The sequence below is a fragment of the Zosterops lateralis genome (assembly GCF_965231275.1).
Source record: "Zosterops lateralis genome assembly, chromosome: 3".
NCBI classification, from domain to species: Eukaryota; Metazoa; Chordata; class Aves; order Passeriformes; family Zosteropidae; genus Zosterops; species Zosterops lateralis.
Window position 1 is genome coordinate 75,169,235 of NC_139764.1, and position 26,044 is coordinate 75,195,278.

Here is a 26,044-nt window from a genome sequence, read left to right on the forward strand (position 1 = left end):
TCCTTATCTTTTTTGGTCTGCTCACTACAAACTGTCTCTTCATGATTGCACCAACTGTATCAAAGCTCCTTTTCCCACTTCCCAGATGTGTTTTTCTTCCTCACTTTTACGCACCCCAGTATACACAAATGTGTATAACACCAAGGGTGTCAAACAATCTGATGGTCTCAACAGCTTCTCTCTACATGCTGAGAACAGCAACAGGAGTTTCAGTTTCAATGTCTCTTCATCTTTCCAGTTGCTATAAACTTTGGATTTTAAACTTCTCTTTAGATCCACTTGCAACGCTGCAATGGAAGAATGGAGAAGAATTTTTGGTAAATGTTGTGGCCTGATAGCCCCAAAGCTCACAGGTTTTTTTTCATTTTATAAAGAACAGAATTTGCATTCTGATATCTTTCATGTCTCTTCCTAATCTGTTAGAACTCATAGATTCTATTCTTCCTTTGGTACAGTAAAAATTAGTGGCTATTGCTAAGTCAGGTACTTCTCATTTTTAGAACCATACTGTACCAATCTGCCTTGCTTGTTTGTTTGACATACGCTTTTATTTGTTCTAAAGACAAACGCCTTTTCAAATTTTTAAATTCTTTCAGAAGATGTTTTTATGAGGTCCAGAGAATAAAGTCTCAGGTCAGGAATTGCTTCAGCATATGTATTAAAAAATGTTAATTTCTTAATTAACATTCCTAATTCCTTATATATGTTCTTTTTATAACTTTACAATGTTTGTTTCTTTGTCTAACGATATTTTTTCTTGCAAAAACCTCAAGTAATACATTAAAATATTTTGACACTATAAGCCTAGAGAAAGGACTAGTTAAGGTTAAATGAAAATTAATTTCAGTTAGCAAATATAGAAAAGAAAACAATTACTGAAAAGACACTTTCAGACATCAGAAAATTGTACGGTATCTGGTATACTTGAGAACTACATGAAATTATGCTCTTTTGGCTTCAGAGACTCATCCTCAGTGCAATTTCAAAAGACATAAATTGCTAGATACTCATTCATTAGTTCCATTTTTGAATGTTTATGAATACTTGAATTAAAGTTCACAACAATACTCCAAAATTTTAATCTCAAAGATAATTGCAAACAGGATAGTCAGCATTATTGATATATTCCTTATAAATGAGAGTCCCATCAGAAAATGAGGGCTAGATCCAATAAGGGTTTTATATGCCAGTAAAGACAAAATGTGTGATCATGCAGACGAAAGCAAAAATGTTTGATTCACCCTAGCTGTACTGGATCAAGTAAAGCTCTTCAATAGGGAGTGGAAGGAGGTAACTCTGAGCAAGGTGAGAATGACCAACCGAAGCAAGTCCACAGCAGCTTGTAACAGGTCTGCCTACTCAGCAAGACTGAAACATCCTAAACAGCAGTTGTATTTTCTGTGCCCTGTCCAGCACAAATGTGGAGTGATAGAGTGGCTTTGTTGGGTACCTGGTGTCCAGACAGGTCAGCTCACCACAGTAACCTTGCTTCCACATTTAGATTCTCCCCCTCAATCCCTGCTCATACTAGGGCAGGACTTCAGGGTCCGTTTATCTTCTCTCTTACTCATGAGAAATATTCAAGGAATATGACACTTACTATCTTCCCACCTTAGGTATATTTCTCACCTGCAAGGTGCATCTGACTGCAAAGATGCAAAGCTCCAAAATATGGTGAGTTTTTTAGGCAAATATCTTCTTTTATAGTTCCTTCTGGTAAAGTCATCTGATGATCTCTTCATATTTCTAGGAATTTGGGAGTGAGATAGTTTATTTGCCTGGCATATGTCCAACCAAGGACAGCTGGATATTGCAGAACTATCCCAGTAGGAGGGTGTTTGGCCTTATCTGAAAATTTTTGGAGGAGAAATATCCAGAATAGACTGAGAGTAGGTGAGGAGACATATAATGATAAAAGAGGAATATAATTACTTAAAGACTGGTAAACGTCATCAGAATTTTCCTCAATGTTTTTATGTTGTGATTGGTTCTTCATTCTGGAAGAGACTTGATCCTTAAGCATGACTGTTATGTATAAAAATTTTTGAACAATTCATATAAGCAAATCTTATGATGCCAGATATTTCATCAGGATAGACTCAGAAACCATAGAAGAATCGATTTAAACAGGAGGAACCTGTACACTTGGAATACAGACATTCCCAGCCACAAGCGAAAACTTAAAGTTGTTGGAAAATTTAATTTAACGACCTGGAAGGTCATAATAAGAGTTCATTCGTAATGAAAGCGCTCTATAATATCCATCAGATATCTGTTTGACATAGAATATAATCGTGATCATTTTTCCTGAAACCTTATTAAGAAAATAATTCAGCTTTATAAGGAAATCAGGAAAAAACCCATGGACTTAGATTACAAAACAGCAGAAAACACATTGCATTAAGAAAAATACACAAGTTATCAGCATTTTAAAATAATAGAAAAATATTCTTGTTCTCCAAAAGATTCTATATAACTAATTTAAAATTAATGGAAATTATACTTTAACCTCTGAATCTTTTTACTGATTGTTTACTTAATAATGAGTTTCATGGAAGCAAAATGATCAAGCAGAAAAACATATAGGAATGAGCAAGTCTGACTGAAACAACATCATATAAGAAAAGCATAGAGTGTGCAGGACAAAAGTAATTTACTAGATAGCATCTGGTGCCAGTTATGGACTGTCTTCGTAGGAATGCTGATGTAAAGAACTGAAAAATAATGGAAGCCAATAACATTCCAGAGCAGCTTCTCACTTACAGCTGATATATGGTCCGGACTTCACTTGCAATTTGAACTGAACGAGACTATTTTCAACTTATGCATTTATAGTTCTTCCCCTCACCACTTATCTTACGTCCTCAGGAGAACATTTTATCTAACAAAGAAGGAGGAAGATTGACTGGTTTGGAAGTCTGATGGTTGAGGGAGACTTTGGAAGTGCATTGTAAATGCATATTGCATTCCAATTTTGTTAAAAGCCATGCAAATCTATACTGAGTATTTTGGTTCCTAAGGCATGTTTGCAGCCAGGGATGGACTTTTATTACATTTTAGCCATTTCCTGACACAAATCAAAGCTATGCAGAGGTTACTCATTCCATTGTGTATATCCCTCACCCTCACCTGCCAATTCTTCTCACTTCCTCTATCAATGCCTCTCTAGGCAACCTCTAGCTGTGGTGGAATTCCATCCTTTATTCTTAATGAGTGACTAGTAGGTCATGTTCGCCTCTTTTTGGAGTCTGAACTCAAAGAAGCAAAAACAAAAACCCAAAAGCAAAACCAAACCAACAAATAAACAAAGAGGAAAAAAACCCGAACAAACAAAACCCCCAAAAAACCCAGATGCTTTGCTGCTTTGCTTACTTCATATGTAACACCCGCAATATCAGAGTAGTTCACCTTCAGTGAAAGACATTAAAAGAGAGATAGAAACTGTAAGATTCCTTTTTCTTCTTCTTTGGCACATCGTGTGAATTTTGTTGAAATCAAAGCATTTCACAAGGAGTTGAAATGCAGCTGCAATGTGTCAACAAGATCTGTGTTCTCAGATACATTCTACAGCCAAACAGTAGGTGTATGACAAACTTTTTGGTTCAAAACCATGAATGCCACATACCACAAATTAACTTAGCTATCTCTGACAGTTTGTATAAACATTTTCCATCTTTTCAAGCAATGTCACACATGGCATTCATAATCTGTTAGGAGACAAACTGTGCCCATTTTGTTACCCTCTAAATCTGCATACTTCCAAAGGGGATACAAATACAAGGTTTGTTTGTTTGCTTGTTTGTTGTGGAGGAAGGTTGTTGGAATTCTTCCTGGTGTTTTTCATAGAACTGTTCAAATTTGGTAACACACTCCCAGAGCTAGTCTGAGCTCAGCCTGACAGGAATAGAAGAAATGGCCAGATTCTCTGAGGGTGACTCAGAGAGAGAACATTTCTGATTGTTTTCTTTGCTGTTGTGGGTGGGGGTTGGAGAAAGGGCGGAAAAGGCAGGAGGAGGTAAATCACTGTAGTACATGAAGCCTATTGTGGTGAGCGAATAAAGGATAGAACCGGTGCAAAAGCTCTGCTGACTCATTTCATGTTTGCCTTCTCTCCATCTGGAGAGTGAACTTGTTCAGAGAGCGGTCATTGTGCCTTGTGGCAGACTTGATCCAGCTCCAAGGTGCTGGATCTTCGTGCACCAGTCAGATGGAAAAGGTATGAGACAAGGGCTTTGGTTGTGCTGCAAGGCCAGTGTTAACACAGCTGCACAGCAGGGAAAGCTGCCCTTTGCAGAGGACAATGCAATGCATGATGTTCCTGAAATGCAAGACATCAAAAAGTGTAAAACATCAAAACTTACCACTTAAAGCATTTGTTATAGCAAGAGTTCAAATTCGTCGTAAAAGACACAAAATGACTGAGAAGATTTTAGAATGTGAAAAGGATTTTTTTTTCTTACTTTAAACTTTGCAAATGGTCATACAAATTAAATTACTGCTAGACAAGGAAACTAGGAAGAAAAAAACCCAGCAAGTATTTTCTAATATTCCTAAAAACGAGTATTTTATGCACTCCCTTTTATTTCTTATATTCTTTTTGAAAAAATTTCACTATATTATTATATGGTAAATAGTTATTTTATTACTGAAAATACAATTATATGGAACTGAAAAAAGGATTCACAAAATCACACTACCAGTTGAACTGCGAGTAGTGGGCCTCTTGGAAAACCAACCAAAACTAAATTGCCTTTACCAACATTTCCATTAGAATAAAGTAGAATGGTACTGGAATGAGAAAATACATTGAGTATCATCTAGACAGTGCAGCAGCATCTGATTCTGGAAGAGATGTTATGGCAAAAAAGACAAATACAGAATAGACATCTTTAGCATATATGCACTATACACCACAGTAAAGTTTCCATCTTTATAATCTCATAGTTTATCTGAAACATTGAGTTAGCTACAGTGCAGTGTTTAAATTTTCAAATTTATTTACTTTCTCAGAGGTCAATATTAGTAGCATATTTTTGGTCTGTGGTGATCTGTATGAACTTTATAGCCTCCACATCTAATTTTACAAGGAAAATACTTGTGTCATAAATCCTTTTTGTAAAGACATATCTCTATAGTTTGTTTACCTGCCCCACAAACAGTTGATTAACATGTAATAGTTCTATATGCTAACAAATTTAAATTCTTATTTATAGTTTACAACTTTTCTTGATAGGAAAATAATTTTAAATAACCTTGAGCATTAAAATCAACATTTTTATACTAATTTTAGTGGTCCATAAAGATGTTTTTAAGGTGTATAAGGAAAGTTTTTGTCATTCCAGTTTATATCAGACAGGATGAATTTTAAGCTAAAGAAAAACAAATTGTTTTTGAGTAAGGTTACTATCAGAGAAGATGCATCTCTAAAAAACTCAGAACTATATTGATTTAAGGAATATAACTTTTTCTGTCAACAGCACCTCTAACAACATAACAGAGGCTTATATATTAGAGGTAAGGAATCAGATGAAAACACTTTTTTTCAAAGTGCATTTGAACTAAAGGACTTTGAGCTCATAGTGACAAGCCATGAGCCATGACTTTGTTTGTGCCAAGATTCTTCTTGACAATAATTAATAGAAATGAAAACAGAATTGCTAGAACAGCTGTAGAAAGAAAACGTGTCTTGCATACAATCACCTACTTATTTAAATCCATTTTATGAAGTCTCTGTGGGTGGGAAAGAGAAGGGAATGAGCAATAAATGAGAATAGCAAGCACTGGACAGTCTGAAACTATTCTTGCAAGCACCACCACCTACAGCACGGCAAAGCTTCACTCTAGGCACATGTATTTGGGCAGGAATTTTGCATACTTTCAAAGACAGGCCATTTAAGCAGAATAAGATTGAAGAAGGAAGAAAGTCACAGATAGAGACCTGGTGGAAATGCTTATGATGTGCTAAATATTGTCATTCTGGAAGAGAAAATTCTCTTATTCACAGTTGAAATGAAGAATAGAAAGCCATAAGAACCATAGAATTGCTACTACATACAGCAATGAACTGAATTAGTCAATCAGTGATGCTAGGAAGAAAAACAATAAAAAAAGGTGGACCAGAAATCACTTACTAGAATAGGAAATATGATTAGGTAAGATTGAATGATACCATGTCTCGAAACAGAAACAAACTCAGGAAAGTGTCACAATTTTTTTTTCCTTGAATCAGTTGATCAAAGGAGAAATGCAGAATGTAGAGGGTCCTGTTGATAAATAGAATTATGTATATCCAGGCAAGTGTTTGCAATAGATATTGAAACTCAAGTTAGAAAAACAGTAAAATATTTCTGGGTAAAAAAATTGAAGATTTTCTTTAGAATCCAAACCAATATTTTTATACTTGACTTCTGAGCTTTGGAATTATCATGACTTTTTTTCAAAAAGCTGAGAAAATATGTTGTGTACACTGTCCTATTTTAAGTGTCAAAATGGCATATCAAATTACAAAAAAGTTAGTACAAAACTGAAAACACATTTTCTTTACAGATGGTTTCAAAATATGGCAAGGATTTAAATTTACCAAATAAATATTTTCTATATGCAGTTCATTAGTGCAATTTATTAATGCAGCTCTTAATTTTTTTTAATGTGTTGCAATCTAAAAGTTATTACCTTGTGCAGTGTTGAAAACGCTCAATCACGTGAACACCCACATATCTGGATCACCACATATGTGGACCTTTCCACATATGTGAATGGTTATGACATTTTCTCCTTCAAAGAAACAACCAGTATTTGCTTGTACTAATCAGTACATTGTACACTGGAGAGCAATAAAACGAGCATAAAAATTGTTCTGTTTGAATACACATGTGGAAGTTATGGCCAAGCCAATGACATTTTTTATCCATGAAGATTACAAAATGAATGCATAATAGAAAATCAATTAAACAAATAAAATGGTAGCCAAAAAAGCAGGTACTAGTCGAAACTTCATCTTTATTAGCTATATGTATTTAATGTTTTGGCAGTTCTCTAAATTTACAAGTGTTTATGTAAGTGGTTGTTTTCAATTACTGACCTGTAATTTACTGCGATTACTTGCCATTGTGTGAAGAATATTAGATATTCTTCTTAACAGATTGGTTTATGCTCACATATAATATAGGCATTTTAGATTGAATAAATCACAGAGGCCTGACCATGAATATAGCCAATAAACAAGGTCTTAAAATCTGTTTTAATGCAATAAATATGGATTTTCCTGTACTAAACAAACTTAGAACCTAATCCCTTCAGTATCTGATTAATCAATAATACAAACATTAGCTGCTACCTCTTGTCTCATGGCACTAGAGCAAAAGCAAATTTTCAGTTTAAGAATGAGGGTCTAGCTCTCTGAAAACCTGTAATTAATGTAAGCTCATATACAAAATAATATTAGAAATTTATATATATATGTGCTTTAAATCAGTGAGAGACAAAGAGGCAATGATTAGTATGGAAAGAGTGCAAAATAAATTATTAGGATTCAGTGGTGTGATTACAAATTTTGCAGTGTAGTGAATGTAAGAGAAGGGGAAACTAATGAAAAAGAAAAGGCTTATCCAGAAATTATGCATGTTGAATGTAGAAAGGTGTTTTAAAATTATGTGGATTCTGCTGCCTGTATGTTTGTGGGATTTCTGTTTATGCAATACAGTGTCTACAGACAGAAATTGAAGAGAGAATGTGGTCCTGCATTATTTTAGTTTCTCAGTTTACCTTTTTAGTGGTAAGTAGTGTAGTAGTATCTTAGTGGTGTTAAGTATGTATACATAATAATACCTAATTTAATTCACAAAGAATGCTTGGGCAGCTCCTGTCCATTCACCTATCATTGCAGTCCCAGTGAGATAAGGTAGGATTCTGCTTGCTTCAAGGGAGACCTTTTTTCCACTGGGAACACAGTGCATTGGCGCCCATTCATTCACTGGGAAGATAAACAACAAAGCTTAACTCACATACATTTGAAGAAATTCATTTCGCTGAAGAAAATGTTTGAGAACTTGTCTGTTTTTTCTGGTGAGGGTGAGCCAGAGGATGTCAAACTCAAGCCAGGAATCGGGCTAAGGGACACTGGGGACACCGGCCAGTGCTTTAGCAGATGATCACATCCCATTTTGCTTACCAATACTGATGCAAAGAGCAATACCAATCTACAGCTCATCTTGGTGAAGAGTTTTGTTTAACCAAACATACATGAGATTTGGGCAGCTACTGAGGATTGCCCATAAGACTTCTCTGTGTGTCAGGAATTCTCTTGCACATATTGCTGGATCATCCTTTGCCAATCAAGCACAAAAGACTTCTTTTCTGCGTTTCTTTTCTTTTGTAAATATCTATTAAAGAAATACTGAGACCATTGCTTGAATATTCCTTTTATGCCCTCAGTAGATGCACAGGCTAATCCCATGTAGCTCTCTCTCCTATTAATTTACTGAACGTGGTTGAAATTTGCTATAGATACATGATTAGTCATAGCAATCTAGTAATGATGCCTATGTTATTCAAATAGAAATTCAGTTCTTTGCTTCAGATTCTAACACATCAAAGCAAAACTTCCACCTTTTCAACATTCTATTTGCTTTTTGATTGTTTTTATTCAGTTTGGCTTTTTTTTCCTTCAAGAGAACACTAGAGGCTAAAATGACATTTATGCCGGTTTAAATCTAGAGGATGAAAATCTTTAAATATATACAAAGAGTTCCATTTTAAGATGCTTTACCCTATCTTTTGGCTCTAGGAGATGGTGTTCAATAATAATGAAAGCAATTGAGATAAAATATTCAGCAAAAAATCAGATCATTTAATAGGAGTTGATTTTTAAAAGGTAGTGGCCAGATGAGAGATAATCTTTCCTTTGCCATGGTGAACAGGCACTTAAGTTGTTTGTAGCTCACAAGAAATAAGAATTATGTATGCTTGGACAGAGAAGAGTTGCTTCACTGTTGGAGATAATTGTTTTATTCCTAAAAAAAAAAACAGCTAAAACCAAACCAAAAAAAGCAGATTGATATTTTAATGGACTGAACTGAAGAGAGGATACCTGAGCTATCAGGCATGAGTTCAGGTTTAGCCAATAGCAGGTAAAAGAGACTAAGTCCGTGTCTACATGCGCCATATTGGATTCTGTGGGAGTACAGTCTCAGTTAAACCCTTCTGAACCCAAAGCAAGCTATGGAACACTTACCACAGGGAGGTGATGGCATTGCACTTACTCCTTAGTGACTGCAATACTCCTGGAACAGTACTAGTAAGTTCCCTTATTCACCTCTGAACCTCAGGAACTTCCCTCCCCAAGTGTGTTCTACCTCATTGTACTCTGTAACTGAACTGCTTAAGCCTGCAAAATAGGCCAAGAGATAATTCTTCCAGCAAGACAGTTGAGCTAGGCAATCATCTCTCAACTGAAAAGCACAAAACAACTACCTATTTTGTATTCTATGCTTATCTATCCCTGATCAGACAAAGCACTGTGACCATAATGGCGTTGTATTTACTGTCGCTCAAGTACTGAGTGATACGAACCATGAAGAGCTGTATTTCTCTCCACAGGTATGAGTACATGACTACATGACAATGAAACTAATGGAAATGCAAAATTAATACCAGGAACGTGCAAGTTGCATTGCTTTCATGAAGATAAAATTAGCCGCGTGACACGGCTAATGTTAACTGAAGTTCCTAAGCTATTTCAAGAGAATAAAACCCCTGCAGTCTCTAGATGCTATTTACATTTTCTTTAATTTTCTTTAATGCTTCACTTTGAGAATCAGACATAAAATGGCGTATCAGGAGGAAGCTTAGATTTTTATTTTTCATTTGCAGGGCTTCAGGAGACAGTACTCAGTCTCAGTTATTTGGCACTGATCTGTGAGTCGCTACTACTCACACTGGTATTCCGTAACGACCAGAGTCTTCAACTGTGTTGTATATCTCCTGATGCTGTTTCCACATAGAGCTTTGGCTTTTTTCCTTGCAGTGTGGATGGCTCATGTTAGAAGGCAAAATGAACTTAGTGGTTTGACTTCTTTTGAGGAAATGTATTTTGACAAATACCTGTGAGCATTCTAAGGAAAAAAAATGTCTCATGTCAAGCACATTGATCAGTTACATTAACACACACTATGCTGTCAAAATTCAAGACAGCAACATACCTCCTTACCAAATTGCCCAGACCTTCAATATATTGGTGTTAAAATATTTTGGAATGAAAGTTTGAAACTCAGACTCCAGTGCAATTATTTCTTGCTGTCCAGATAACAGAATGAAGAAACACTTCCCTCTTATTTCAACAAACTTTCTAGCTCTTCTTATTTAGTAGTTTATGGAATATGCATTGGAAGGGCATGTCAAGTTTAGTGGAAGATCCAATTCAACAATAAACACATACATGCTGTTGATCAGAGGAGACATGCGTGACAGCAAGTCAACTAACAAGTGAGTATGGGAGGTAAAGTTTAGGCTCAAGTGAGCATAGTGTGTTTTCTTTAAGACTGAATAGCAAGAATTATCATATGAGTAATGGGAATGACAACAACCCAACCATCTGATTAAATTCTGGAATTGGGACAGAAAATGTAAAGGAAATTAAAATTTGAATTTCATTATAGCTTTGAGTGATATCAAAAATCTTATCTTGGGAAAGAAAGAACCCAAACATTAGAAAGATAAGTATACAGAAACTCAGCTGGTATAAATCATGATCAATTACTGACTTCACTGATTCTGGTAGCTGGGAATCAATTTCAAAGTCATTAGCTGTACCCTTAAAATCTTGAAAAGAAACATCCCAGAAGATAGAAATTAAGAAAGTCCTTTTAGTATGAATGATTAACAATTTCAAAGTCTTCAGTTTGAACTGTCACAACTGCGGCCATGCTACCTTAGTTGCCTACAGACAATAGAAAGCAGTCATAGTCTCGTTTCAGTCCTACCCTCTAATTCACTTAGTCCCAGGATGAAATGCTGAAGGCTATTACAACTTTCAGTGCTGTCGGGCAGAAATAATTTTTTTGTCTGGATTGTATAATACAAAATAAAGTGTCTCTCCTCGTACCAGTAACCTACAGCTGTGGGAACTACCACTGTGATGCCATTTTCCTGGACAGTTGTGTTCTGCATCTTAGTGCCAGCTGATGAACCTCTACAGGATTCAGCCAAGGCTTGGTTATCTCTCAGCCACATCCATGTATTTTAAAGAGCTCCGTGAATTTTCTGAAGAATTATTTGAAAAGTATACCCTTTTGAGATTACTAACTTAGTTAATTAGTAAAGAAAATAAAAAAGGATATGATCCTAAAAATTAAAGTGAGAGTACTGCTAAATTCAAGTTCCTTTCTGCTGTAACTTTAAGCATATTATGATCTTAAACCACAAATACTGTCTTTGGGAACCTTTATTATATTAGCTTAGTCAGAAGAAGATATGCAATAGGTATGAAGTCAGGCATAGGGTATGTTTTAAAGAATGATAAGGGTGTAAAATCTGTTCTCTGAGAGGATATGTTAAAAAAGTAATTGAAAGAGAATTTTTGCTCCTAGTCTTTCAGTAGACTAATATGCTTTATCATATAGAAAAAATGTTATAACCCATTGTAAGTAGTTATAATCCTATACTTATAATATTAAAACAAAAGGGATCTTTATCAGAATATAATTAATAATCATTATACTGAAAGTGTTTGGGTAGAGAGGAAAACAGTACTTAGAGGGACTGTGAAGAGAAATCCTATAGTTTTATTCTGTATCAGAGCTTGAAGTCAGTAAAAATGCCAAGCTTGAAATAATATGTGCTGATTCTGAATGGGGTTTATTTTTTTCACAATGTCTAGTACAGAGTTGTGTTTTAAATTTGTACTGAACACAGAGTTGGCAGTATAGAGATGTTTTTGACCCCAACTAGCCAATGGGACATTTCAGATTGTGCAACATTATGCTCACATAAAGTGGAGGAAAGACAGAGGAAGGAGGAGATATTTGGAGTGATGGTGTTTGTCTTTCCCTCTTTCTCAGGTCACTGTTAGGTGTGATGGGGGCCCTGTGCTCCTGGAAATGGCTGAACGTCTGCCTGTCCATGGGAATCAGTGAATTAATTCCCTACTTTGCTTTGCTTGTGTGCTTAGCTTTTGCCTTCTCTACTAAATTGTCATTGTCTCAGCCCAGAAATGCTCTGGACAAAGACTGGACAACACTTATGAATTTATTTCAAAATAAGAAAAATGTTTAGCTCAGAATCCATCTCATATCTGACTCAGAGAGCTCAGAATCCATCTCATATCTGACTCACAATTACAGTATCTACATGTTTATAACAGAAATCCAGAACACAATTTTTAGAGGTTTTTGTTACAGCTTGATAATTTGGTAAGTTGTCTGGAAAATGGGTTAAAGGGAATATAAAGGAAATATTTTTCAATGGGAAAAGCCATGACTTTCATAAAAGATTAGAATTAAGGTTAAGTGAAGCTATCATAATAAATGAGATTTCTTCCTGATGAGGCACTGAGGTTCTGTTCACCTGAACGAAGATAGAACAATGAAAGCTCTCTCCTGTTCCACTTAAAGCAGCACACTCTGTCCAGTATTCAGCAGTCAATTGAAGCTACCCAGTTATCCAAGGAATCTCATTGCCCATCCTGAGAATTTCCAAGGATTCAGCTCAGTCTTCCATGTGTAGATGTGGTCCCTGATTTCAGAAATGTGAGTGCATAGAATAAAAGATGAAAGATAACCAGAAGGATCCAGGGAAGGGAGACCTGTCTTTCCTGTGTGTAAATGAGTGTCCTAAACTCTAAAACTACGATCAGGTTACCCTTCTCCTGGCCCTGGGGCTGTTCAGGGCACTGGGGGCATTGCAGCCCCAAGGCAGGACAAGACCAGTTCTCCCATGGCACTCCTTGATAAAGTGTTCAGCATGGTAATATTTAAAAATACTGTGGATTTTTGCGCCAGTCTGTTATCATCTGAAGTCAAACAGCCATTTATTACTTTTAAATATTAGAATTAGTATCCTGAGTTTCTCCTTGTTCCCCTTAGGATATAAGCTTTTTTTCATGAGAACAAGACTGTCTGGAAAATAAGCTTCTATTTTATATTGATCCACAGTGCTTATAAAATAATTCTTTACTCCTGAACTGCAAAAGAACTAGCTTTAAAGGGAGATTAAATCTAATAAAACTTTACACAGTGCAATAGCTCTCTGTTACTTTCAGCATAACTGTTTACACTGCCACTATCTAAAGCAGACATTTCCTGACCCATTTTGGCTCTTTTTCAGTATTGTGTTACAATTAACGTAACACTTATAGGCTGAGTCAATTTGGCAAAGCTGAATTTCCTCTGAACGTGTTGGTTGTCAGGGACCTACTTTTCAGGTCAGTAGTTTTGTAAATACAGCTCTGAGAGGGTAGGCATGACTGGTTGTGGAGGTACTCATTTCTAAAACTCCTTGTGCAATCTGTACTTGTGCAGCACCATAACAACAGTAACATATGATGGATGCTGTGGTGGATTCCAGAAGAAACCCCACGTTCTGCTCCTGCTAAAAGACCCATCCACACACACCAGGAGGATTTATTTTTCTGCTGATTAACGTCAGGCCAGAGTTTAGCCAATGACCCAGGCACAAGTCTCCAGTCCCAAAACACTATTCAATAATGTTAGGAATAATTTTTCTACCTTTAGTGTTCTGTACTCCACCTCTGTGGAGTGCACTCTGCTAGAGCTACTTTTTCCTCTCTTCTACTGCTTTTCTGAGACTGTAATGCCTGGGGTTTTTATGCTGAAGACCAATTCATTGTGTCTTTCAGTAATCTGAAGATCTAAGAGGCTAGCTTCCTTAGAATTCATCGGTCCCACTCTTTCTCCAAACCTCAGTAGTGCTTCTTAACCATCCTTGAAGTTTTCCACTTATTGCTACTTTAGGCTTTCAAATAGACTCAGATGTCTTTTCTTTTCACGTCTCAGGCTTTTCCTTTACACTGAACACCAGATATGAGAAATTTCAGTCTGAATAATCTAGATATGAGTTACATTCCAACATAACTTTCAGATTGCTGCCTCCATTCTGTCTGTCATAAAGCTTCAATCTGTATGATCTCATATACTTGGGTCATAGGTCACCCAGCTTGAAGTGTTAATTCTGCTTACAGTAGAAGAAAAAATATCAACTGAGGATATATTGTAAATTCATTGACGCAAATAAAATGTAAAGAACCCTGTGGGTTTTGTTCCAAACTGTTTTAAAAATCTTTGAGTATCAAATATATTTTATCTCTATGGAAAATGAAAACCCATTAAATTAAAATTCACATATCTAAAAAATTAATACATTGCAAAGTAAAAAGTCGATTAAAAAAATAACTTTTAAATTTTTTACCCAACACTTTTTTACCAGCATTCTAAATTCACAGATGTGAACTTCCGAGTTGCATTTCAGTCTCCATGTAATTGAGAAAGAGTGGATCATTTTGTGAGGGAGCAAAAGAGACACATAGGGAAAAAATGTTTGTGTCCTGTTTGAAGACTTTAGAGAGGAACATATACCTTTTAAATTAATGACATATAGCTATTATCTGGTACCAAAGTTATGTATATTTGCTGTACATTTTTAGAGCAATTCTTTCTTGTCAGTGCTGGAAGTGTAACTTCCATCATAACAAGTACATTAATCTCCCTTTGAACTTGAAGAAAGGTGCCCCACGGGTATGATATAATCCTGCATATGGAGCCATTTATCCTTTTGCAATTGTCATGTTAATTTTGAAAAATAAAAAATATTCCTTAATTTAAATTTGTCCACCCATAAGTAAAGCAATAAATAATATAAAATTAAATATGTAGCAAATAAATTGTATTGATCGAAGACTCCAGTAGCTGTTTCATGTATTTTAGGAAGTTGGTTTATAATTCAGAAATAATATGTAAATTGTATTTATTATACTAAAATAAAATATTTAAACAAACTATTACAAAACTTTAATTTGCCTTTTTTCTCATTACCTTAAACATTTTGACTGCACTAGATCTCATTTAAATCTGCTTGGCTTTGGATGTAGCTCTAGACCTGCACATCTGAATTTTATCTGAAATCAATCTTTAAAAAGTCTGTTTTTCATAAAACAATATTAAAATAAAATTTATATTGAATATTTTCTTTTTATGATGGAAAAAATCTGCTAAAAACCATAAAAAGTCCCTAATTCGATGTTTCATACAAATCCTTATTACAGCATTTTAGAAAACTTCAGAGCCCTAAGTAGTTCAGATAAATTTTGATACAAAATGAAGTTGTGAATTAAAAGCCTGTGAGCTTTGGAATTATTATTTTAAACAAGCTGAAGGTCCAGCCAACTTGCAGTTTTATACGCAGAGAGTTTTTTCTCCTATATTTATTAATTGCACCTGTAGACAAAGTGTCTTTATTTTTCTAATATATCTTGAGATCAGGTATACAACTTAGACATATTCAAAACACAATTTTATCATTTATGCCTTAAAAAAAAACACAGACTGAAATTCACAGAAAACAGGCAGGTTTCTCATTCATTCAGAGACTTTGCAAATTCAAAAATGTACACATTAGGAAATAATACACAGAAGCAAATTACAGAACACTAGTAATTTCCAATCTGCATGTACCTGTCACTGCATATGCGTAATAGCTGATTCCACAGGAGATGAAGAGGAACACATGTATGCAGCTGGAATTAAGTTATCAGGAAAAGTACAGTAATACATTTACAGAAACATTAACTCTGTGATAATTGCTTTATAAAACTGTCATGAATGGTTTGAAATATTTTGTGATAAACACCTAGTTCTCAGTATGTTAAAGAATGCAAGATAAAATTGTATGAGTTGAAAGGAGTGAAGTTCAGAGGGGCAAATGGTTACAAGATTAGTATTTTAAAACACTAGATGTAATAATAGTAACACTAAATTGAATAATGACAAATAATGAATCATTCATAAAAGTTACAGGTTTAGGGAAGATACAGGCCTGGAGTGTTGCCTAAAGATCCGTCCACAGTGTCCATTTTACCCTTTTTTAAGTATCAGGCAACTTCAGCTTCTCAGTTAGAATTATAAAATACTCCTGAATTTTAATTTCAAACCATGGGGCCCACATTACCTCCGAATCCGTCTGTGGGACATCACTTAAGACTGTGTCTTTCCTCAGGGAATTTTAGTATGTGCTGTCACTCACAATGATGCTGTCATTCCCACTTTGAATGTATGAGGCATAATCAGTCGTTCTTAGTAATCTCTGGTATCCTCCGGTCTGTCACCATTCTGCTTTACAGTGCTTTACTCTTTTTCTTTCACAGTTGGCTGCAAAAAGCAAAGAGGTATTTTCTTTGTGCTTTGCTTGTAGGCACTTGGGCAATGACTATATATACTGCAACTCTTCCCTCTGTCAAGAATCTACAATGTCAGTTCAGGAGATCACTGAAAAAAATCATAATTTCTTGTTTCCTGACAAGTTACTTCCTTCTCAAAATTATATGAAAGGCAATTATCAATCAGTGCCAGCCACATGACTACATAAAGTACCTTATCAGAGATGCTCAAGACAGAGATTAAGCTCTCATGACTTTAAAAGATTGATCCATACTTCATACAGTTAAATCACAACCAGTTGTACAGTTTAATCAAAGTCATACTGTAATTAAAAAAGCTTTTTGTTTTAAATATGCTTCTTATAACCATGTTGCATTTGTGAGGGTTTTTTAAAAGAATGAACAAGCCTCTTATAGTCAAAATTGAAAAACTATCTTCCAGTGACACTTTAAAAAACCTAAAACTTATTAAAAACTGAAATATATTCTATTTCTGCGTTTTGCATTGACTATTTCAAGTTTCCATTTAGAACTGATTCTTTGAAAATAAGTCATATTTCAATACATAGCTTGAAAAATCACATTAATATTATTTTCACCTGAGCAATGCTTTTTGATCAAATCAAAATTATTTTTTTAAATAAAAATATTAATATTTTCTTCTTTTTTTTCCAGTCTGGAATAAAAATTTTAAAAAAACTAAAAATAAAAGAGAGAGGTATTGGGGAAATGGCAGTGCTCAGATGCTCAGAAATACTTACTATTTTTTTTTATTATATGTAAAATTGATGCCTTGCTAGAGGCAAATTAATTGATTTTCTGAGTTATTTTCATCAGTTACTGTTACAAAGTTACAACTGGATATCCAGGAGGCTTTTAGCATACACTGATGAGGAAATACAGAATAGCTTCTACAAAAATGTAGAAAACGTGAAAGAGCAGGGTACAATTTCAAAGTAGTCAAATCCTATTTACTGTGACTCCCAGGTAAATTTATACACAGGAAACCACAGAGAGACCTTGTCTGCCGCATTTTCCAGCTAGAAGCCTGACTGTCTCAGAGATGGCAGAGAGTTGCATTTTTTAGAGGAGCCACTTCTTGTTTCTGACCCTGAGATTGGTTCAGTTGGTTGGAGTGTGGTGATAATAACCCCCAGGCTGTGGGTTTGATCCCCATATTCATTCACTTAAGGACTCGATGATCCTTATGGGTCCCTTCCAGCTCAGAATATCCTGTGATTTTGTTAGGAAATGAGCATTTTTATGGGTCTTATCACATGTGTAATTAGAAGGAGAGAGCTCTGAAGCATTTCAACTAGCCTTGTCTGGTAGAAATAATCTTAGCATCTCTGAAGTTACATTAGCTGGTAGCAGAAGAGAATCTTTTTATAAAACTTTATTTTAAAAACATAGATGATGCTGATATTTTTGGAAGACATTTCTGAAGATTCACACTTTTGTGATTTCTTCTGCACTTTCAGTGTCATCTTCCAGTAATTTACTGGGAATGAGGGATAATGCAATCATCCTAAGGCTTATTACTGTGATGAAGAATTGCAAAAAGCTGCAGTAAAAAGTAAAATAAATATGTACATACATGCAAATGAATATGCACTTATGTACAATTTTTAAAATATAAATATGCATATATTATTTTTTAGCCAAAATACATTCTTACCATATTTAAGAGGATTAACTTTTAGTCAGTGGTTAGCAGGACAAAATATTCCACTTTCACTCATTGCAAATGTATTTGTGATATTATCCAATATGTTTCATTTATATGAAGGAGGTATTCTTAAAACACATTTTGCAATCCAACTTTTTGGGAAAAAATAAAAAAAAAATTGGGTACTTGCTCGCTCTATAAACAGGTCACATTTGTGGTGAAATAAAATTCAGCCTTTGTTTTCTGATTTTCTTCTCAAAGTTTTTTCTCTTACTCCACTTCTCCCCACCCACATTCACACTTTTCTTTAACAGTTCAGGCATTTAAGACCCTCTGAAGCCAATCAGATTTTATGTCTCCCATGATACACAATGACATCTCTGTGGAGATCAGAAAATGCATTCTATTGTTTTTATATGGCTTATTTAGACAGCTTCCCAGAGGAAATACTTAGTCCAGTAAATTTCTTAATCACTTTGAAAAAAACGTTTCATTTAGCTTTTTGGTTTTTTTGGTGTGTGGGGTTGTTCTGGGTTTTTGTTTTACTTGTAATGATGTCTAAAGTCCTTGAATTTGCCCCTGGACCCAATAGCCACCTTTAATTCTCATTTCTAATCCCTGAACTTCTTAATAAAGTCTTCAGTAGTTTTAATTATTATTCAACATCTTATTTAGGATTAAAACTTTTCTGTGATTGTACAGTGAACACAGATCATGAAATATCTATTTTATAATCACAATTAAAAGAATAATCCCTTCAACAAAATTTGGAACAATTTGAACTACCCAGGATTTAAGAGAGCTAAATGACAGAAAAGGAGACTTATAGCTTGGCCAAACCACCTGAAAGTTAAAACAGATTTCAAAGTATTCTTAGAGAAAAGTAGTTGTTGGGATAGACTAAAGACAAGTTGATAGACTGTCTCCTATTGTGGCCAGTTCAAAGACAGCAGAAAGAAGATCTAAGAGCACAGAGCAAGAGTGCGTAGAAAAATCTGCATTTGTAGCTAGGTTTCTTCCTGATCTTTGATATCACAGAAAACATAAAACCTGAAGCCTTAGTGTAAGGATCTCTGCAATAAAATTGTTAACTATAAAATTCCCAAGTACTCTTGTTATAAATCTATACATTTATTTATTTTTGATTAAGTTTCCAGAAACAACAGACTTTTGTAGGAACAGGATAACCAGGCACAAATTAAAAATTTAAATGCATGATAAATCATAAAAATTGTATGCAAAAATGCAGTGTATCTAAATCTTCTTTTCCACTATGACCTAAATGTCACTTTATGGAGGTCATGAGGTAAATTATCCTTAGGTTTACAAAAATCAAGCATCTCATCTGTTCAATAGAGTGTTTCCACATATTTTAACTTTATAATAAGTTTATTCATCTGTGAGTTACTGCAAAGATGCTTGCAAATAATCATCTAGGTAAAATAGTTGAAGAGGGGGAAAAAGACATTCCTTTCAGGAGTTTGTTTTGCTTTGTTTTTTCCTACTTATATGGTTTAAGAGAGACAGTTAATTCTATAAAAAAAACCAAAAAAAAAAAAAAAAAAAAAAAAAAAAAAAAAAAAAAATCTAAAAAAACTTTAATGCAGAAAATCCTGCTGCAGATTGTTCAGTAAGATTAATCATCGTCAAGTCCTACACAGAAGAAGAAAATGGTTAAACAAGGTACTGGTGCATTCATGCTGCTGTCCAGGTACCTGTTTCCCACGTGGGCAGCTGACATTCGCACTGCTGTGAGGACAGGCTTCCAGGGTTTGAATGCATCATGTGTTGCCTTTGGTAGTTTTCCCTTCTTGCCAAGGATGTAGACATTTTTGGCAGATAAAATGCTTCAGACAACAGTTTTTCTGATTTCATCTGCAACATACTTTTCATGTCTCAATATCTTTCCTTTTCTACCCTGAGCAGTAGCTTGCATTTGGATTTTTTTGTATTATCTTACTCTTTCCTGGATTTTCCACAACTCTCTGAAAAGCAATTTTTGTGATTTCCCTTTCAAAACTGCTTTTTGGTGTTTTTCTCTCTGTGATCTAGTTGAGCAGCAGTGGTGCAAGCCTAGTGACAAAATAACTTGAGGAGGAGGTATTCCTATTTCTAAAAAGAAAATTGTCCAGTGTAATTGGCTGAGTGTCTTAACACAGTTGATTAGGAAAGCATACTCTGAAATTCTCAGAACACAGTTGAAAAAAGTCTTTTCTGTCAAGGGAGGAGTGGGAGGAGAGGCAAAAGAAAGGAATTAAGCCATTCAGAGGAGAGTTTCTCAGCAGGTGGCTTGAATTGTGCCACTTCAGCAAACAGAGAAAACAAACAGGCAAAAAATTACAGCAGCACTCAGGGTGATTAATTAAGTTATAAATTCATTAGTGTTTTATGATGTCATTAAAGCATTAAAATACTGAGACGTTTTCCATGTTTAGATGTTAGCCATTGTATCACACTGGGATATAGCCTAGCATTGCCTTCTGTCTTACTGGGAGACTGCTTAAAACCTTCCCATGTTGTCTGTCATCAGTGTTCCATGTGGGACTTCCTGCAAGTTTTCAAAGACAATAGTGAAACCTGAGGATTGTATCCTTTTGAGCAAGTGAGTCATCAAAACATCACAGATGTTCATTACCATATGAATTTAGCACAATTTCTAAATCCCCAGGGCCACTGTTATCTCTGAATTTACCCTTTGTAGTGAATGGAGGATAAATTGTTATTTTATTTGTCTGAAAACTGCATTGTGATAGGCAAAGTGCTGGAAATAATCATGTGTTCAGTGTAGACTTTCTGGTAAAGAAAAGAAAAAACCCAACAATTTAATATAATAATAATAATAATAATAATAATAATAATATACATAACTTTTAAAAAACTCAATCAATAATTGTAATTTCTATTTCTGATACAATATATTTTTTTTCTTTCTCAAGAAAAATGTCAAATTTTACATGAGGAAGTAGAGAATACGTGTGATATTCCATCAGTCTAGTTTGACACTAGTGAAGATGCTAAGGTTGGTACCTATGCAGTGTTGTGAAGACACGTATGAGTTCAACCAGGAAGTGCCTGAGGTGGTCTAATTCTACCTTCAAAACAGCACAGGTGAGAGAGGGGCTTGTTAGAGAGGATGCAGAGCTGTACCTGCAGCTCCACAAAAGCAAATTGAATCACACATAGTTATCCTCTCAGAAATGCTCATTCACTTGTGGTCTCACATTATTAGCCCCAGCTCCTGAGCAGTTTTGGCTGAAGCCAACCAGCACTCTCTTCTCCAGGCCTCCTGGAGACAGGTCAGTAGCTACTATGGGCCAGAAGTTCTCATTAATTGGAGATTCTGGTGGCATGAGTACAAGCTGTCCTGTGTCAGCTAGCATAGATAATGGCTCTGTTTAAATTAAAGCCATGATGATTCCAAATAACCTCAAAAAGATATTTTCCTCTTGCTTTCTCTGCTTCTGTTTCTGCATTATTTTTCCTTTTGGCCCAGATTAGTTGTTTGGTTTTTTTTTTTTTTTTTTTTTTTTTTTTTTTTTTTTTTTTTTTTTTTTTTCCTTTTAACAAGTTCTCTGCTTCTCTGTAATGAACTTCATCACACCTTGATTTTGTTTTTACTGATTGGCTTACAACTGTATTTCAAAGATATATTTTAGACAAGGAAACAGGAAAAAAAAAAAGTAGAATATGATGAGGACTTTAGTCAGGGCCCTAATATTAGGAAACTCAAATTCACTGAGGAAAAAGTTTGTATATAAGTCAAGAGGTATAAAAAAATACAGGATAAAAAGGTAAATTATCCATTCTGGGTCCATGATGGCTCATAACTCCATGAAGAGGTAGGCAGGGTGTGGAAAGCATTCAGGTGGCTGGAAACTTGAGCACAGCACAGAGGAAATATTTTTGCAAGTGCCAGGTACAGCTGAAAATCCACACTGAGATACTGTGGGGCAAGTGTACTACTTATTTTTGCTAAATTCAGCTTGATATTTCTCTGAGGACTTGTGTAAAAAGAAAATAAAAGGGCAAGAAAAATCAGCTGATGGACACACGAGTAAAAAAAGATATTTATCTATAATGTAAAACAATCCCTCTACATACAGTTACTTATCTTTGTAATTGGGGTAATTTGATTCTAGTTCTAATGTCTGCTAGCTCTTTATTTACAAAAGAGACATATTTGCAATCCTCTAACTCTTCAGGACAAGCAAGTAATGCCAATACATTTGAAGTGCAAACTGGATAAGATTAAAAAAATGCCAGCTGTATAATCTCAAAGATCTGACATTAATTGATGAACCTGTGGCCACTGATTTTAATCAGTAAGTTAAAAAACAAACAAACAAACAAACACGGAAATAGTTCAGGAAACCTTTCTCAAGCATATTCTGGCTTTTAGAATTTGAACAAAATTGCTAAAACTGCGGAACCATCTTTTATGAGTATGGGGCGTTGAGTGGGGTGTATATAACTATTTTAAATGAAAATTTCCAGTTTCTGTTTGTAGAGGGTTGAAAAGCTTTTGGTGTTATAGAGACCAATTGTATCCACTCTAGTCTATGGTCAGTAATAACTAGACTAAAAGAATAATTTTATATTAACTCAGTAAATATCAGCATATTTATTTCACATTTCTGCATTACAAGCTAGCTAAACTGGAGCTGAACGTTTTAGTGAAGAAATACTTTGGCCAGGCCATCAACCTTCCATAAGACCTGGAAGTAGATAAGAGTGATAATCTTTATAACTTCCCTATGCCAACCTGTAAGTACAAGTGTTGCTTGTTTTGTTCTTTTTTTATGTTTGAAACCCTTGTTCTGGCAAACGACATGATCAGTGATCCTTCAGTACTTGGTATAATTGGTAGCAGCAGGTCAGCTAAATGGTTCATCCCCGCTCGTCTATATTGCTAATGAAACTCCAGCATTACCACTTCTTTCCCATCCCCGGGGAATACAATTGCCTAGTACCCTCACAAGTTACAACCCTACCCTTTCCCCACTGCTGAAAGACACTTCCGTGACCCATTTCCATATGAAAGTCTAGTTGCTTTTGTACTCTAGAAAATACAAAGTTAAATCCTAACCAGCTGAGGATCTGTCCCGGTTGCTTATTTTGTGTTAACTACTGCCTAGCACTCCTGCTGAGGCAAAATGCCTCACCAGTACCTCCTGCAGTGGGCTATGTCTTAAAAGCACACATTAATTGTTAATTAACAGATTATAATCCAAAAAATAAACTCCAAACAGCTCATTATAGTGACATTTAAATCACTCCATTCAGTTAAATAGGATGACAGTTTATTTAATAATGATCACAGTGTTCCACTATTCTGTTGGTTTTCTGATACAGACAAAAAGAGATACTGTCAACAAATACAATTCAAATGGTCTCTTTATGAAACAAAATTAGTGCAAGCTGATTTGACTCAGGCTGGTATTGTTTCTTGAAGGATGGGAGGGGTGGCTGTGAGAACAATCTGTTTCTTTTAGGAGTCAATTCTGCATGCCTTACTGTGGAAAATAGTAATAATTGTAAAAAATACCAGTTTGGCTGAATGAGAATTGTAGGATTCAGCTGACTTCACAGTTTTAAGGGTATTCTTTCTTTTAAAGAATGATTGGTCATTGAAAATGTGAGGAGAAAACAACATTTCAGGATCTATTTTTATAGAAGGAAGCATCCTTCTGTATGATCCCCAGATGAAAAGCTGTCATCTGTCTTCTGAATAAGTTTTATCCTCCTCCCCTTCAATGGCGAGTTTTTTCAAACTGCAGAAGACTCCAAGCAATTCTTTATAATTCCCTAAATAAAGACATCAGAGTACTGGCAGAAACCGTGCATGAACAGGAATAGGCAGCTGTCTCTGAGAGGAGAAAAAAAATTAAAAAACAGGGAAAAAAAGCATGCCTACCCGCTTAGTTAAAAGCTGTGAAATGTTATTATTGAGTGTATGTCAATGTGATGTGTCCTTCCAGTTTTAAATGGTGCTTTAAAATGGTGCTTCAAGCAGAAGATTTCTCATTTATGATATATTAGCCTAAGTCTATGAACTGTTCCGTGGAAAGAGACTTACCAGTCCATCAAAGGTAATTAAAGGCAGAGAGCAAACTTCAAAGACAAAGTGCAAATTGAATTGAGGGGGAAAAAAGAAGGAGAAAAAGGAAGAAGAAAGAAAGGAACGTTAAAAAAATTCATTTGGGAATATTTGAAAAGACATCTATTGATAACATGCTAGTGAGAAGGTTTTAAGTGTGACCAGAAATGCACACTATCCCCCAAATTTTTATTCTATTTTATAGTACTGATGTAAAAATATGAATCAAGTTGCAGTATTAAGTGCTACATTACATATTCTTTACAGTACCTTATAATTAGGTGGGAAATACATTCTACTTATAGCTTGGATCATCTTTGCTGAAATTGTAGCACACTCCTTTTCATTTTTTCTTTGGATTAATTCTACTGCAGGTCAAATGATGCATTATTTTTTCAGAGTGCTGTTTCCTAAATAGCTGTGCTAAGTTGTCAGTCTGCTCTGTAGCACAAACAGCTTCAACTTTGTCTCTGCATGTATTCATTATTTCAGTCTTCAGTTACAGGTTCGGACAATATTTCTCAAATAACACAATTTAATATCATGTTATTTGTTCTCAGATTTTTACGCCTTGCTTTTTTTCTGGGAACATTCAAATGGACTTGCAATAAATACAATGCCAGTGGAAAATAAAAATATTGTCCTTATTTGAAGCATTAAAGCTATTAAATAATCTTAAAAATAGGAATATTTGCATTAAATAAAATGTTATCTTCCTCTCTTCTATCTTGGTTATCTTTCAAAAAGATGTTGTCAAACATCTTGCATAAACAATTTTCACACATAAAATAATAGCCAGAAATAAAAATAATGGCAGTATCAAAAAGCATTGTATTCAAAGACAAAAAAATCTATAAAATTTCAGTCTGAAAAACTGTAAGTTTCACAAAACTATGAGATGCTATAATCAACTGCAATGGAAAATACGATTCATTGAACTATATAGGTTGATAATCTCCTGTTATAACAAGCAGAAATCATCTTTGCTGTCTCTAGTCAGCTATGGAGTAAAGGTAAATTGTTAAAATAGACTGTGAGAAAAAATTATTTATTTACCAAGTAAGAAACTCTTCACAGTTTTCATACTTTCAAAAACATAATGCATGGAATTGGCTTTGTACCACTGGATTTTTTATGTATTATGCTCCAAAACCTATTTCCAAGAAAAAATTATCTTTTTGAGTCAGGATAGAGTTAAACAATAAATCACCTTATTGTTCCTTATTTATGATTCAGCAGTGGGTGAATAGCTTATTCCACGACTCATGAGAAATGACCTATTAAAACTTTCAGTTTCTTTCCATCTTAATCCAAAGATCATCAAAATCAATAGTTGTGTTTCCACTGGCATCTAGTATCATTAATACTAGCTGTTTTGGAGGGTTAGCGGAGTGGATATATCTTACACAAATTCAGCTTTACAAGAGAGTCACTTGTACTTGTTTTCTAATTTCTTGCTTATAGTTTGTGACTATTTAAATAGGGCAAGGAGAGCACCTGAACTATAGGGAAAAAAAAATAAAAGAAAGTTGCTAACAGGAAAACACATGGTGGTTTCAGTCTATATTTCTGCTCTATTTTGATCTAATTTTAAATTAAATGAAAGTGTGGAATATAACATTTCAGAAGATGAGACAGATGTCTTGTAGGAAAATAAAACTCCCAAGCACAATATTAGAAGTAGCTAAAAGTTAAAGCACTCAATGAATTCAAAAGTAGGAAAGCAGAGATTTCATAGAATTTGATAGAGGTTTAAAGTAGAAATAAATCCATAAGAGAAAGGGAAAAGAGGAAAATGTGCATAAGCTGATACATTTTGATTTTTATTTCCATTGTTTATTACATTTCCTCGTTATGTGTTAGCTTAAAATTAGATGAGAATTCTAGCCTTTCT

General features: G+C 34.8%; 1 long non-coding RNA gene across 1 annotated transcript in view; it reads left to right on the forward strand.

The window, feature by feature from the left end:
* Window positions 1–275: 275 nt before the first annotated feature.
* Window positions 276–26,044, forward strand: part of LOC310907992 — a 32,796-nt gene continuing 7,027 nt past the window's right edge. Inside the window, exons 1-2 of the long non-coding RNA XR_014589758.1 lie at window positions 276–317; window positions 1,617–1,674. This is a non-coding gene — a long non-coding RNA (uncharacterized lncRNA). The remainder of the gene's footprint in view (window positions 318–1,616; window positions 1,675–26,044) is intronic.